This window comes from Schistocerca serialis, chromosome 5 (genome assembly GCF_023864345.2).
Source record: "Schistocerca serialis cubense isolate TAMUIC-IGC-003099 chromosome 5, iqSchSeri2.2, whole genome shotgun sequence".
Taxonomy (NCBI): Eukaryota; Metazoa; Arthropoda; class Insecta; order Orthoptera; family Acrididae; genus Schistocerca; species Schistocerca serialis.
Genome location: NC_064642.1, coordinates 745,286,902 through 745,303,198, shown reverse-complemented (window position 1 = coordinate 745,303,198; position 16,297 = coordinate 745,286,902). Strand labels below are relative to the sequence as shown.

The following is a 16,297-nucleotide window of genomic DNA, read 5'->3' as shown; positions in this document are numbered from 1 at the left end:
TTAAAAACAAGGAAAAGGCCGTAGACATGGCTTTAGAGGTTGATGGAACAAGGCTGGAAGAAGTAGAATCTGCTAGATTCTTAGGTATTCTTGTGGATAATGAACTGAAATGGAAAAAACATATTAATAATGTCTGTAAGAAACTGAGCTCTGTCATATTCTTAATGATGCAGCTATCACAGTATTCAGACAAGAATCTTCTGTGTACAGTGTATCATGGACTTTTTGAACCATACTTACAGTACGGAGTGACTGCGTGGGGAAACTCAAACAAACAAGAGACAAAGCGAGTGTTCACATTACAGAAAAAAGCAATTAGGACCATTTTAAGAAGAAAAACCTCTGAAACATGCAGAAACTGTTTCAAGAATTTAGGTATCTTAACTTTTTCATCGTTGTATATTTACAAAACAATAATGTATATCACAAAAGGTAGTGAGGACTGGATTACAAATGCTAGTGTACACACCCACAATACAAGAAGGAAGAATGAAGTACAGAGCATACCCCACCGACTGGCAATGCTAGAAAAAGGACCCCGAGTACTCTGGTATCAGACTACTAAGAAGGCTGCCCAAAAACCTGCAAGACAGTGTACATCACAATGACTTTCCAAAGAAACTTAAAGACTATCTCGTTGAAAAAGAGTTTTACAGTGTTGCAGAATACTTATGCCATTAAATTTGTATATATTGTTACTCATTATCAGTGATATAAAAATGTAAGCTAAAGGTGTAGAAAAATAAGTGATAAAGAATGTTAATACTTTGACATGTCCTATATTACACGTACATTTACTGTACACAATGTAATCTTACAGGATCAAATAAAATTCAATTCAATTCACAAACATAATATAAGAAAAACTTATATCAAAAGAAGTTTCAATAAAACAAATATTGAAATAGTCTGTGAGAAACTAAGTAAAGGTAAGTGGTGTTTCGAGGATGGTGCTTCAACAAATGAAAACTTTACTACATTCTTTAACAGTTTTCTTGAAGTGAAGTACAACAAAGATCCTGATTTTGTAAAATATGTTAGGAACTATAAAACTATGTTTTAAAAAGTTGTGAAAGCTTCAAAACAAATGACAAATAACAAATTAATTCTAGGGCAGAAAAATAAAACAAGGGCAGTAGGGTCTGTAGTTAAGTCTGAGCTAAGTATCCAAAATTACAAACAAGACATATTACAAATCAAACTTAATGAAAAATCCATTGTAAATCCAGCTAAAATATCTGAGTGCTTCAATGAGTACTTCATAAATTAAGCAAAATCTAATTTAGACATAGCAAATTATGAGCAGAAAGTAAATAGTTTTGGGTTAAAAGGCAATGCCAGTGAATATCTTAAAAATTCAACACAGTATCAGCAAAATTTGTTGAAACTGTCATACTCTCCTTAAAAGACAAAACCTCTGCTGGCTGGGATGGGATACCCACAAAAGCAATTACAAAAGTTTACAACATAATAGCTCATCCTCTCTCTCTCATAATAAACAAATCATTTGAGGAAGGTTACTTCCCCGACCTCTTGAAATAGACAGCAGTAAAACCATTGTTTAAAAATGGTTCAAAAGATGATATGGGAAATTATCGCCCCATTTCTATACTATCTGTCATATCAAAAATAATTGAAAAAGATTGCTGCTTTACAGATACAAAGCTTCATCTCACAGAATGATATCATTTGAAATAACCAATTTGGCTTCCAACAAGGCAAAAACACAGTTGATGCGATAAATGAGTTTATTGAAAAAATTACTTCATCACTAGATAGGAAAGCTAAGGGGATTAAGAGATACCACCAAACTACAGACCGATTTCACTTTTTCAAGCATTCTCAAAAATTTTAGAAAAATTAATGTACAGGCAGCTTCTCAACCATCTGACCACAAATAACATATTATTAAGAACACAGTTTGGATTTCTGAAGGGTTCTGATATCGAGAAGGCTATTTACACCTACAGTGAAAATGTACTTAATTCATTAAATAACAAATTACAAGCAGCATGTATTTTCTGTGATTTGTCAAAGGCATTTGATTGTGTGAACCACAACATCCTTTTAAATAAATTAGAATTCTATGGTGTCACGGGCAGTGCTGCGAAATGGTTCAAGTCATACCTTGCTAACAGGAAACAAAGAGTGTCAGTGCAAGGGACTAATGAATTAAGTCATCAGTCATCAACATAATGGCAAGAAATTACAGGTGGTGTCCCAGAAGGATTCATCTTACGGCCACTGTCTTGAGTACATTAATGATCTCTCATAAGTTACACTGCCAGAAGCAGAGTTCATTTTGTTTTTAGATGACACAAGTATTGCAATAAATAGTATGTCGAGTGTAGTTCTAGAAAGATTTATTAATGATGTTTTCATGGATATTAATAAATGGTTTAAAGTCAACTCACTGACATTAAACTTCGAAAAGACTCACTACATGCAATTCAGAAGCAGTAAGAGGTTTCCACCCAGCATATGCATAAAGCATGAAGAAGAGCAGATAGAAGAGGTTGGCAGTCTTAAATTCTTGGGACTACAACTTGATAATAAAGTCAGTTGGGAGGAGCACACCACAGAACTGCAGAAACGCCGTAACAAATCTGTATTTGCAATTCGAGTGTTAGCAAACATAAAAATGAAAAAGCTTGCATACTTTCCCTACTTTAATTCCATAATGTCATATGGTATAATATTTTGGGGTAACTCTTCAAGTCAAACAAAAGTTTTCAGAGTCCAAAAGTGTGTAATATGTATTATTTGTGGAGTAAATTCCTGGACGTCATGTAGAAACCTCTTCAAAGAAAGGGGTATACTAACTACTGCCTCTCAGTATATTTACTCCTTAATGAAATTTGTCCTAAATAATATATCTCTTTTTCCAACAAACAGCTCAGTTCATACATACAATACCAGGAACAAAAATGATCTGCAGAAGGACTTAAAAGCACTTACTTTAGTTCAAAAAGGGGTCCACTATTCAGGAACACTCATTTTCAATAATTTGCCAGCAAACATAAAAAATTTAGTTAGAAATAAAGACCAGTTTAAAAGGAGCCTGAAAGACTTACTAGTGGCCAACTCCTTCTACTCCATTGACGAATTTTTTAATAGAAACAAATGGTGTATTTTATATACTCATCCTATTAGTACTGTTATTTCAGCTTTTTTTTTTTTTTTTTTTTTTTAAATAAGAGACATGTTCCATATCCACAAGGATCTCCTCAGTACAGATCTATGGAATGAAAAACTAGTCTAATCTAATCTAAAAGGCCGCAGGAATATTCTGTGATCTTACAAAAGCATTCGGCTCTGTAAACCATGCCCTGATGCTTTTCAAATTCAGCAGGTATGGAATAAGGAATATTGCTTTGAAATGGTTTGAATCATCTCTCTTGGAGAGGAAAAAAGTATTAATCACATCAAATGGAGTAGATTACTTCTCTGAATGAAAAACTGTGTCACAAGGTGTTCCTCAAGGCTCAATTCTTGGACCCATTCCTGTTCTATGCAAATTACTTGCCTGTCAATCTATATACTCATTTAACTTTGTTTGCAGATAATACTTCTGCCCTAATTGAAAATGAAAAGTCTGACAGTATACCAGAAGGTGTCACGAAAACTTGGAAATATGGTTCAGTCTAAATGGCTTAAGGCTAAACATTTCAAAATCCCACAGGATGAGTTTTAAAACCACACAGTCAAAAACTGAAGAAATCTGTATCACTCACAACAATCAAAAAATGGAAAAACTTGACTCAGTCAGGTACCTAGGAATAAACTTATACAGAAATTTGAGTAGGAATTCTCATATGGAATATCTAGAAAATAAATTACAAAGTCTTGCATTTTCAATGGAAATTTTAGCCTGTGCCACTGATATGGCCACCAGGAAAATAGCATACTATAGCCACTTCAAATCAGTAATTCAATATGGCATAATTTGCTGGGGAAACTCGAGAAAAGCTACACGAATTTTAGAGTTGTGAAAAAGAATCATTCACAACATGTGCTCTGCACAGCCGAGGGCATCATGTCGACCATTCTTTAAAGACCTAAAAATATTAACTATCCCCTCTTTCAGGAGTGCTAGTTCTGCAAGGTTCGCAGGAGAGCTTCTGTAAAGTTTGGAAGGTAGGAGGCGAGATACTGGCAGAAGTAAAGCTGTGAGTACCGGGCGTGAGTCATGCTTCGGTAGCTCAGTTGGTCGAGCACTTGCCCGCGAAGGGCAAAGGTCCCGAGTTCGAGTCTCGGTCGGGCACACAGTTTTAATCTGCTAGGAAGTTTCATATCAGCGTACACTCTGCTGCAGAGTGAAAATCTCATTCTGAAAACATCCCCCAGGCTGTGGCTAAGCCATGTCTCCGCTATATCCTTTCTTTCAGGAGTGCTAGTTTTGCAAGGTTCGTAGGATGGTGGTGGTGTGTTGGGGCTTATGGACGCTCAACATCGAGGTCATCAGCGTCCTGACACACATTAAAAGGAACGATTGTGGACAGACCTAAGAAAACTAAAGCACACACTGAAAGAAAGCAAGAAAAGAAGGAAAATGCTACATAAGAAAGCGAAACCTAAGGAGAGGGCAAACATAGCAACAAGAATGTCACAGGAAATTGTTATTGGCTGGCCACTTACATAAAATATGGGCGAGCTTGTCACACAGTGAGCAAATTAAAATCCTCTCCCTAAAATCTTTGTAAAAACATTTGACAGGGCACAGAACTTTAAAACTTTAGCCACATTCGTCCGAGTGTTGCCTAAAAGAGATGGCAGGTCCACTGGGAAGTCAGCCGCGACCCGCTGGTCAGAAAATAAAACGCAATCCAATAAAACGTGGCGCACAGTGACCTGGATGCCGCAAGCACCACAAATTTTAGGGTCCTCTCGCCGGAGCAGGAAGCCGTGCATCATAGGGCTGTGGCCTATTTGAAGCCGAGTGAGGAGAACCTCATCCCGTCGATGGGGCTGAAAGGAAGTACACCACACACGCGTTGTGGGCTTGACTATACGGAGTTTATTGTCAGTCACTTCCAGCCTTTCATCCTCCCACCGACACATGACCTGTGAGCTCAACAGCGAGGTGAGTGCGTGCAAGGGGATAGCACACTGAGATACTTGTGGGGCGAGACACGCCTCCTTGGCTGCGAGATCTGCCCTTTCATTCCCAGCAATGCCAACATGCCCCGGAACCCAGCAGAAAGCTACAACCTTCCCCAGTCGTTGTAGTCGGAGGAGGGCATCCTGGATGGTCTGGACAATTTTGTCAGCCGGATACAAACGTTGCAATGAGTGAAGGGCACTGAGTGAATCGGAACAGACAAGAAATTTAGGAGAGGAAGAATGTCTCATGTGCTCCAGTGCCCGCAAGATCGCAAACAATTCTGCATCAAAGACAGTAAAAGTCTGAGGCAGTTGGACCTTGAGGACATGGTATGGAAAAACAACTGAGCAACCAACAGAATCCCCTTGTTTCGACCCATCCATAAAAACAGCTACATAGTCGTGGTGCTCAGATGAAATGGCAGAAAATGCTGCATTAAAAACGGTGGCAGGAGTGCAATCTCTCTTGTACTGCAATCTAAAATCACTCTGGGCTTCTTCAGTAACCTGGGTGGCAGGCGGTTAAAACCTTGGATTTGGGGTTGTACAGACTCCACACCGAGGGACTTTAGTACACGTTGCACACTCATCCCAAACGGCAACGTAGCCCAGGGACGGCGGGAAAAAAGGCGGTCCAGAAGTGGATGGGCAACAAGATGGTGAGCAGGCGATCTGGCAGCTGCCAGAAACTTACAAGCCTGGTGCACCAGCAGGAGCTGCCGCCGGATGGTAAGTGGCGGTTCACCAGACTCAGCACAGAGGCTGGGTACGGGACTGGTCCGATAAGCACCCGTGGCCAGTCGGATCCCAGCATGGTGAACAGCGTCAAGGATCCGCAAATAAGATGGCCTCGCTGACCCATATACTGTGCACCCATAGTCCAGCCGTGAACGCACAAAAGCTGCATAAAACTGTAGGAGACGCACCCTGTCCGCGCCCCAAGACCTGTGGCTGAGGCACTTGAGGATGTTCAGTGCCTTCAGCGTTCTGGCTTTCACGTCACGTAGGTGTGGCAGCCATGACAACCTGGAGTCAAAAATTAGGCCCAGAAACCGCGATGTGTCTCTAAAACGTAGGACAGTATCCCCCATATGCAAGGCAGGCAAAGTAAAAAGATGACGAGAACGATTAAAATGAACACAAACACACTTTTCGGCAGAAAACCGAAAACCCGTCTTTGCAGCCCACTCCTCTAACTGCCGCACTGTTAGCTGCAACTGACGGCTCACGGTTGCAACACTGGAGGAGGAACAGAAAACAGCAAAGTCGTCCACAAATAAGGAGCACTGTACTGGACTCCTCACTGTAGACGTTATACTGTTGATGGCTATGGCAAAGAGGGTAACGCTTAAAACACTGCCCTGGGGTACACCGTTCTCTTGCTCAAAGCGATCAGACAGTGTGTTACCAATGCGGGTCCAAAAAAACCGCTGAGACAGGAAAGACCGAATGAAAATGGGGAGGCGGCCACGAAAGCCCCATTGATGCATTTGTGCAAGAATACAGTGTCTCCAAGTAGTATCATATGCCTTACTGATATCAAAGAAGATACCGATACAGTGATGCTGACGGAGAAAAGCCTGCTGAATAGCCGCCTCTAGGAGGTTCAGGTTGTCGACCGTGGACTGAAATTTTCGGAATCCACACTGAAAGCAGCTAAGGAGCTGTCTGGTCTCTAACAGCCAGACCAGACGCTGGTTAACCATCCGTTCCAGGGTCTTTCCGACACAGCTTGTCAAGGCGATACTACGATAACTACCGAGACATGTGCGGTCCTTTCCTGGTTTGAGGAGAGGCATGAGAATTGCCTCCCTCCACGAGGTGGGGAACACTCCTGTTTGCCATATGAGATTAAAACATTCAAGGAGGATTTCCTTTGATGCCGCTGGCAGATGTCGTAGCATGGAGTACCGGATGCGGTCGTAACCTGGTGCAGTGTCAGAAGTCTCAGTAAGTGCCGATTCAAGTTCCCACATGGAGAAAGGGGAATTGTAGGCTTCAGAACTGTTCGACCGAAAGTCCAAGGTCGCTCTTTCGACAGTCGCACGGTAGCGACAAAACGCTGGATCCTGATTTGCAGTGGCAGTACTTTGTGCAAAATGCTCTGCCAGCATCTGAGCAATGGCTCTGGGTGTCGTTTGGAGGCATCCCTGGTTCAGGACAGCAGCTATTGGTAAACGGCTATGTTTACCGGAAATCCTCTGGATGGCTTCCCATACTCTTGTGGAACAAGTGGAACGGTTGATGGAGTCCAGGAACTCCTGCCATGACCTTTTCATGCTCTCTTTAATGACGCGGCATGCCCTGGCTCTCGCGATTCTAAAGGCAGTAAGATTGACCGCTGTTGGGCGGCATTTAAATCGGCGAAGAGCCGCACGCCTGTCCCGGATGGCTGAACGGCACTCTTCCGTCCACCAAGGCACAAGGCGCCGCTTAAGAGGGCCAGAAGACTGTGGTATGGACAGGTCAGCAGCATGATGGACCACAAGCGTGATGTGATCCACCCATTCCTGTACGTTATTGTGGCGGTCAAAGACAGCCAACCGAGTGAACAGTGGCCAGTTAGCCCTGCCAATCATCCACGATGGTGGCCGCAGCTCCAGCAATACACCATCCAGGAGATGAATGCGGATAGGGAAGTGATCGCTGGAATGAAGGTCGTCAATGACCTCCCAGTGAACAGAGTCGGTGAGGGTTGGAGAGCAGAAAGATAGGTCAATGGCTGAGAATGACCCTGTAGCAGTAGAGAAATGAGTCGGAGTACCTGTGTTGAGGATGCACAACACTTGAGATGTTAGGAGGCTCTCCAAAATTCGACCTCGAGTGCAAAGAGAAGTGGAGCCCCACAGGACATGATGGGCATTGAAGTCTCCCAGGAGGAGAAATGGGCGGGGGAGTTGGTCGATAAGATTTGTGAGAGCGTCTAAGGTCATTGCATCCAGAGGGGGTAAATAAAGGGAGCAAACGGTAAGCCAACAAGGTGAATGAATTTCAACTGCAACTGCTTGCAGGTCAGTATCCAGGGGGAGAGCAGAGGAGTGGTGGTCATTATTGACAAACACAGCGACTCCGCCTTTGGCCCTTTCTCCAGTCAGGTCATCTTTGCGATATGACGTATAGCCCCTTAGTACAGGAGCATCAGATGGTTTTAAATGCGTTTCCTGTAAACACAAGCACAGGGGGCGTTGCCGTGCTAGGAGGTTCAATTCCTCCACATGTGCCCAGAATCCATTCATGTTCCACTGTATAATGGGAGCCATCTATCAGGGTGGGAGTACCTTCATTCTCACTTTCTGTTGGGGAGGAGAGCCCACAACAGGTGGAGGCTCAGTTTTGGGGCGAGATGATTGCCCCAGTCTGACATCAACCTCCATCGCCTCAGAAGAGGAGTCGAGAGAGACGTCAGAGAGAATGACATCCACATCAGGAGACTGTATAACTGCAGTCTCCTTTAGTGGGCGAGTCTTCACCTTTGTCTTTGGCTTCGATGTTCTGGTCTGAGGTGGCATTGGAGCCAAAACCTCAGAAGCAGTAGGGGGTGTAACAGTGCTGGGCAGTGCACAAGACTGGACCCGGGAAGGGGCAGGAAGTTCCATGATGTCAGCTACCACGGCCTGGTCAGAAGGCCAGGGGGGAGCAGCAGGCTTCACAGGAACGGCAGCAGCACACGTACATTGACAAGCGCAGGTGCTAGTGCTGACAGTAGCAACCTCCGTTTGTATAGCGGCATCGGTTTTCAAGACTGGTTGTTTGAGAACGGAAGAAAAGGAAGCAGCGAACGTGGGCGGCTGCATGGACTTGTAGATTTTCTTCGCCTCACCATACAGGATGCGTTTTGTAGTTTTTAGTTCCTGGATCTTCCGTTCCTCAAGGAAAACTCTGCATTCCCTACTCCACACAGGGTGATCCGCAGAGCAGTTGACACACTTGGAAGGAGAGGAGCAACAAACTCCCTCATGGGAGGCTTTACCACAATTCCCGCAAGTGGCTTCCCCTCTGCAGCCGAGAGTAGTGTGTCCAAAGTGTTGGCATTTAAAACACCGCATGGGGTTGGGGTAATAAGGCCGTACACTGAGACGTAGGAAACCTGCCTTCACATGCTCTGGCAATTTGGTGCTGTTAAATGTAAGGATAAATGAGTCGGTCTTTATGAGAGCACCATCCACCCATTTCATAATGTGTTGCACGTCGACAATTCCTTCCCGGGACCATTCAGCCTTCAGTTCGTCTTGGGGAATGTCAACGAGATCTCTGCAAGTCACAACACCCTTGCTGTAGTTCAAGGTGTTGCGAAATTCAGTCTCTATTGCAAACTCCCCAAGAAATTGTGCCTTCTGAAGGTTCTGGACTTGCTGGAAGCTAGATGTTTCAACCAACAAGGTGCCATTTCGCAAGCGCTTTACAGATTTTAATGTGCCAGCAATACCTTCTAAGCCATTCTGTATATAAAATGGCGAAACTTTTTCAAAACTCCCATCTTTTCTTTTAAGCAGCATGCGTTCTGTTACTACTACCTGAATCAGGAGGACTGGCTACACGAGCCCTCTTGTTGGATTTGGTGTTAGAACCCACCAGCGGTCCACCCTTTCCGCTGGCAGGAGAAGAATAAAAGTTCGAGGGTTCCATCTCGGTCCCACGAGCAGCTAGGGAACTAGAAGTTCACCTAGACAGAGCCCCGCGTGCCTAGGTAAGCCTTATACAACTGAGGCACGGCGGGTGCCCCAGAGGTTGCCCGCTTGTGACTGTTCCACCCCAACAGCCATGCATCTCATAGGCGCGCAGCACACCGTAAGGTTGAGGGGTTTTTATAGAGGTTTACCTTCCTCGCAATCAAGGCGGTCAAGCCAAGATTACCATTCCCCGCAGCACACAACATTCCACTGCTGCGCCATGTGATGGTCGCTGAAGCATGTCCAGGGTTTACGGTGACAGGAGACTGGCGGCGCTGACCAGTCCCCAGCTCAGGACCCCGGGGTCGCCAAGCCCGTACTCAGCAAATGAATGCTGAGCCCCTGGGGGGAAAGTTTGCAGGAGAGCTTCTGTAAAGTTTGGAAGGTAGGAGGCGAGATACTGGCAGAAGTAAAGCTGTGAGTACCGGGCATGAGTCGTGCTTCGGTAGCTCAGTTGGTAGAGCACTTGCCCGCAAAAGGCAAAGGTCCCGAGTTCGAGTCTCGGTCAGGCACACAGTTTTAATCTGCCAGGAAGTTTCATATCAGCGCACACTCCACTGCAGAGTGAAAATCTCATTCTGGAAACATCCCCCAGGCAATGGCTAAGCCATGTCTCCGCTATATCCTTTCTTTCAGGAGTGCCAGTTCTGCAAGGTTCGCAGGAGAGCTTCTGTAAAGTTTGGAAGGTAGGAGGCGAGATACTGGCAGAAGTAAAGCTGTGAGTAGCGGGTGTGAGTCGTGCTTCAGTAGCTCAGTTGGTCGAGCACTTGCCCGCGAAAGGCAAAGGTCCTGAGTTCGCGTCTCGGTCGGGCACACAGTTTTAATCTGCCAGGAAGTTTCATAAAAGAAATATTTTGTATAACATTAAAGTTGCAAAAATAAGAACAGCACAGTGGTACATTTAATGACTTTTCTCTGCCAAATAATAATACACTGTATTCTGTCAAACAAACAATTCAAATCAATCGATGAAAACCAGGCAAAACCCCTTGTGAGAGAAGCAATCTCTTTATCAATTCCACTCAATACAGTGGCCCTTTTGGTTGGTATCCATGACTTTTTGGCCACTAGTTCTTTAATTTGCTGGACAATGGACCTCTTCCATCTAGCTCTCTCTGCTTCTTCACCTTCTCACGTTGCTTCTGCCTTAAAGCCTGACCATACCCATCTGTAGAATGTGGTAGTCCGGAATCATTCTCTTGTTAATGTCATTCTTGAAGATAATGCCAGCTGATTTCAGACTATCATATACTTGATGCATGACTAGAAGTGACTTGTTTCTTGGTTGACTATCAAACACTCTTTTTTAATGGGAAAACCTTGCTCTACAAATGCTTGACCATGGCTCAGAATGAGAACCTTTTGAAGAAAGCTATACAACTGCTAACAGGTGGTATCACCATCCAATAAGTCTCTCCAAAAGTGATCAGTTCTCATCTCAGTCCTCTTCAGTTTGTACAGAGATCCAAAATTACCTCCTTATTACGAATTTGCACGAAATCTTTCTCAACTTTATCACAGTTTTTAACACTTATCCAATTCTGTGCAGAGAATTTCTGCAAGGCTTTCAAGATTCTGGCCCAGCTAGTTCTTGGGCCACTATTTATCACAACTGGATCACAAACGCTTATGTATCTACAAATGCCCTACTTCAAAGGTGAATTTAGAAGGTTTGAGCACATTTTGATCAGAAATGTCCCTGCACTGAGTCCTGAAAGTTAAAATATCTCTGGCAGGCACTTTTACTTTTCTGAGTTCAGAACATACAGCATGACCTAGGTTCATGACTTTTGAAGGATTAAGACCAGCTTTATTATCAAATTTATATCACACACTGATTTTGTTACAGATAATACTTCAGCCTTAACAACTAAGGACATCACATCAGCAAGTAGAGATGACAAAGCATTGTACAGGAAAGGTGCTATGGGAGTCCACACGTTGGAATTCCCTCAAAAAGGGCATGACCTACCCTGAAACAAAGCTAAAAAAATATATATATTAGAGGGCAGCAGAGGATCTTTGAGGTACTTCTCCAGCTGTAAATGTCTGTTTTAATTTTGTGCTCCTTTACTTTGTCTGCATGAGTCTTTAGAAAGGGAATGAGTTTTACACCCCTGTCAGCTGTATCCTCGTTTTCGAGCCAGCACATGGAGAAAAATTTTTTAGGGAAGGGAAGATTTTTAGGTTTATTAAATCTTTTATAATCAGCTCTTCTTGCAGGTACATTATTCAACACATTATAAATTGGTCTAAGAAAATGTACAATGAATGCCCTTTCTTTTGTGTGCCACTCTGCTGGCAAGATTTCCCAGCTCACCCGATGTTCTTGTTCTCCTTGCTTATGTTTTAAAGCATTATTGGAATACCCTTTTAATTGACTAATACATCAGCAAAATGGCAGGGTAAAAAAACAACACAGTCACTGAAAATAAAATCCCATTAAGTCAGTGAGATGCTGTGCAGTCTTTAAGTGTCTAGGCATCACTTAACAGTCGTAGCACTTCACTTAGCAAAGACTGATGAGAAAGACGAATGACGCTGTCTACTTGACCATCGCAAATGCCTTGGAGTGCTTAGGTCCTTGCACATGACTGGTTATGGCACCCTTCCCCATGTTGCTGAGAGCAAAAGACTTGCTGCATACTGTGCAATATGCCTGAAATTCTGATATCTTGTGGGCCTTGATGCCCTCAAACCTCCTGTCATTCAGCCATTCAGCATTGAATTTCATCTTGCTTGGTTTTGCCATGATATACTACAAGAACAGTGTGGCAGTTGCCTCATGACTGAGGATGGAAATTTGTTTGTTGACAACACTCCTGCAACAATTTTAAGTTGATGCCCCCTTGAAGGCCAGATACAGTTTGTTGACAACACTCCTGCAACAATTTTAAGTTGATGCCCCCTAAAAGGCAAGATCCACACAAAAGAAGGATTTTCCCAATGAGCGATGGATATTTCCGGCGGATTCTTTGATACCTGCCTGTGTGTTTGTGGAGAGACTGTATCTGCGGAATGCCAGAATGAAATATTCACAGCATCCCTTATGCTTCATAAACGGTCTGAGTTATGAAAATGAGAGCATGGAAATATTTGAATATTTTTCTTCATGACAAGCATGTGGAATTTTCTTATCTACTGCATTATATGAGTACCTGTAGACTAGTGTAATGGAATGATGTAATTTTTTTTACATCTTTAATAGTTGCTGAAAGAAGAATTGTGAACAAGACAATTACAAAATCAAACATTTGTTTTTATACAAAAAATGTGTTTTTTTTATATATATATATAAACTTCTGATCTGAATTGACCAAAGTTCCTCATTTAATAAACTACTGTTTCAGGATTCTACCACAGCTGCAAGTGAATAAGGAAGTTAGTGTGGTGACATTGTACAAACTCCACTCTTTTGTGCCCAAGGAAGTAAATTTTAGCAAGCAAACAAGAATACTGCAGCTGTTACTAAAAATTTGCCATTTCCAAATGAGTGATTTTCAAGAGGCAGCAAGTTTTAGTTGTTACAAATATAGTGAAGGGGCTGGGCCAATGACACATAAAAAAAAAGTAAAACTGTACTGTGAAACAACTTCTTTTGTGAAAACTAACACATGAACATTGCACAAACAAGAATGTAAAAAATAGGGTTTACAAAGAGATGGTTGAAAAATTTCTGGACTTATTCCAATTTTGGACCACAGTGTATTTATAAAAACCAAGCTGCAAAATTTGAAAGGAAGTTTCAGAAAAAAATTCTTCATTTGAGTGACCATATTGTCTATAGCTACTTTAGACTAATTGAAGGTATTTTAAATCCAGGTTTGCAACTACAGTACAAGAAACAATAGTACCAAATAAGGAAATATCTAAAAAAGCTTGCCAGCAAATGGCATTTCCTGATGTGAGCAAAAATCTTAAGTACTAACATCAATGCCTTTTGTAGCAAACTGTTTTTAGATGGAGAAAGCAAGCCAAATGTGTTTCATGAAGATTACTGATGTTAATTTATGTCAATAAAACAAACTACATTTGGTGGCAAAAATACACAATCCCTTGGAGTCACAACATGGATTTAAAATACCTTCACTGATTTCAGAAATAACCAAAGGAAAAAGTAGGCCTCTTGAAAGAATTGTATAAGGTGGGAAAATTTGTGTAAACCAACTGCCAATAAAATGGTGGTTCTACTGCGTTCATTATTGTTGATTATTACCCACAGTGTAATATTTTACAGGCATTGTGTAATTTTTCTTTCAAGAAATATATGAGTACATACTGTGCAAAGTACCAGTAACTGCCCCAATTTTCTTCTTCTTATCATCCGTACTTTCTAATACAGAAACTACTTTTGAAGTGCCAAAATGTACTACAATAAATAAAATTTCTATAAAATGCCACACTCTACAATGTACTTTCAGTGAGGCAGTCACAAATCCTGAAATCCATCGCCTTAGATCTCTGGCCTGCCAAGGAGCACCACAGTCCTGGGTCCATGGATAAACCACAAAAATCTGCCATGATGTCCCATACGCAAACAGACCCAGCCTGCAGGCAGATCATGGGAAACAGTGGGCTTCAGATCGGCAGGCCCAATCCATTAGAGATACCCACAGAAATGGCCTGCTGTTTTGGCCCTTCACGAAAATCCACTCATGTGGCCAATTATTCATAACAGCATGTTGATGAAATGAGACTGCAGTGATCAATCCATGCAACAGATAACTTGTGTGAATCAATAATAATGAGAATAAATCAAACAATGGAAAATCCAGGATGGAATGTAACAATATTGTGAAAAGGAAAGTTTCCACTTACCATATAGTAGAGACGCTGAGTCACAGATGGGCACAACAAAAAAAGATTGCCACAAATAAAGCTTTCAGCCAGTAAGCCCTTCATCAATAATACACACACACACACACACACACACACACACACACACACACACACACAAACAACTGTAACACGCACTCGACAGCAGTCTCAGGCTACTGAAGCAAAACTGTGAGCAGCAGCACCAGTGCATGATGGGAGTGCAGACTGCATGGGAGTAAGGAGGAGGCTGGGGCAGGAAGGGGGAGGGACAGTAGGGTGGGGTGGTGGACGGTGCAGTGCTGCTGGTGAGTACACAGGGACGAGGTGAAGTGAGGGTAGGGCAGCTGTGTGCAGTCGGGAGGTTAGACAGAGGGCAAGGGAAAGGGGAAGGAGGGGGGTGGGGTGGGTAGCAGAAAAGGAGAGAAGTAAAAGGACTCAATGTGATGGTAGAATGAGGGCTGTGTACTGCTGGAACGGGAACAGGGGACAGGGAAGAGGGAAGAGGCTGGATGAGTGAGGACAATGACTGAGGCCAGGAGGGTAACAGGAAGTGCAACTCAGAAAAGCTGGTGTTGGTGGGAAGGATCCATATGGCACAGGCTGTGAAGCAGTCACTGAAATGAAGGACGTCATGTTTGGCAGTGTGCTCAGCAACAGGGTGGTCCACTTGTTTCTAAGCCACAGTTTGTTGGTGCCCATTCACGCAGACAAACAGCTTGTTGGCTGTCATGCCCACATAGAATGCAGCATAGTGGTTGCACCTTAGCTTGTAGATCACATGACTGGTTTCACAGGTAACCCTGCCTTTGATGGGATATGTGATGTTTGTGACCGGACCAAATAGGTGATGGTGGGAGGATGTACAGGACAGGTCTTGCATCTAGTTCAATTACAGGGGTAAGAGGTTCACAGCAGGGCAGTATATTGTGCAGGTTTGGTAAATGGTGGAATACTGCTGCGGGACGGGTGGAATGGATAGTCGACAGGACATTTCTCATTTCAGGATATGGCAAGAGGTAGTCGAAACACTGGTGGAGAATGTAATTCAGTTGCTCCAGTCCTGGATGGTACTGAGATATGAGGGGAATGTTCCTCTGTGGCTGGATGGTGGGACTTCGAGTGGTGGTGGGAGAGTGGAAAGATAAGGCACAGGAGATTTGTTTTTCTACAAAGTTGGCAGGATAATTAAGGTCTGTGAAGGCTTCACTGAAACCCTCAGTATATCTCGAGAGGGACTGCTGGTCACTACATACGCGATGACCATGGGTGGCTAGGCTGTATCGAAGGGACTTCTTGGTACAGAACAGATGGCAGCTGTCAAAGTGGACATATTGCTGGTGGTTGGTAGATTTGATATGGACACAGGTACTGATGTGGCCATCTAGGAAGGTGGCTTGTTGGGTTGAGCAGGACCAGGTAAAGCAGGGGGAGAAGTAGTTGAGGTTCTGGAGGAATGTGGATAGGGTGTCCTGATCCTTGATCCAGATTGCAAAGATGTCATTAATGAATCTGAACCAGGTGAGGGATTTAGGATTCTAGGTGTTAAGGAAGGATTCCTCTAGATGGCCCATGAATAGCTTGGCATAAGACGGTGCCATGCAGGTGCCCACAGCTGTACCTCAGATTTGTTTGTAGGTAATGCCTTCAAAAGAGAAGTAATTGTGGGTGAGGATTATTTGGTCTTGGGGACTAGGGAGGAGGTTGTT

General features: G+C 43.2%; 1 protein-coding gene and 1 long non-coding RNA gene across 4 annotated transcripts in view; one reads left to right on the top strand and one right to left on the bottom strand.

The window, feature by feature from the left end:
• Positions 1 to 14,063, top strand: part of LOC126480836 (uncharacterized) — a 48,894-nt gene extending 34,831 nt beyond the window's left edge. For both annotated transcript variants that reach the window (XR_007587471.1, XR_007587470.1), the window contains exon 2: positions 13,124 to 14,063. This is a non-coding gene — a long non-coding RNA (uncharacterized LOC126480836). The remainder of the gene's footprint in view (positions 1 to 13,123) is intronic.
• The window catches only part of LOC126480834 (peroxisomal acyl-coenzyme A oxidase 3-like), a 324,948-nt gene that overhangs the window by 21,526 nt on the left and 287,125 nt on the right, over positions 1 to 16,297 (bottom strand). The window lies entirely within an intron of this gene.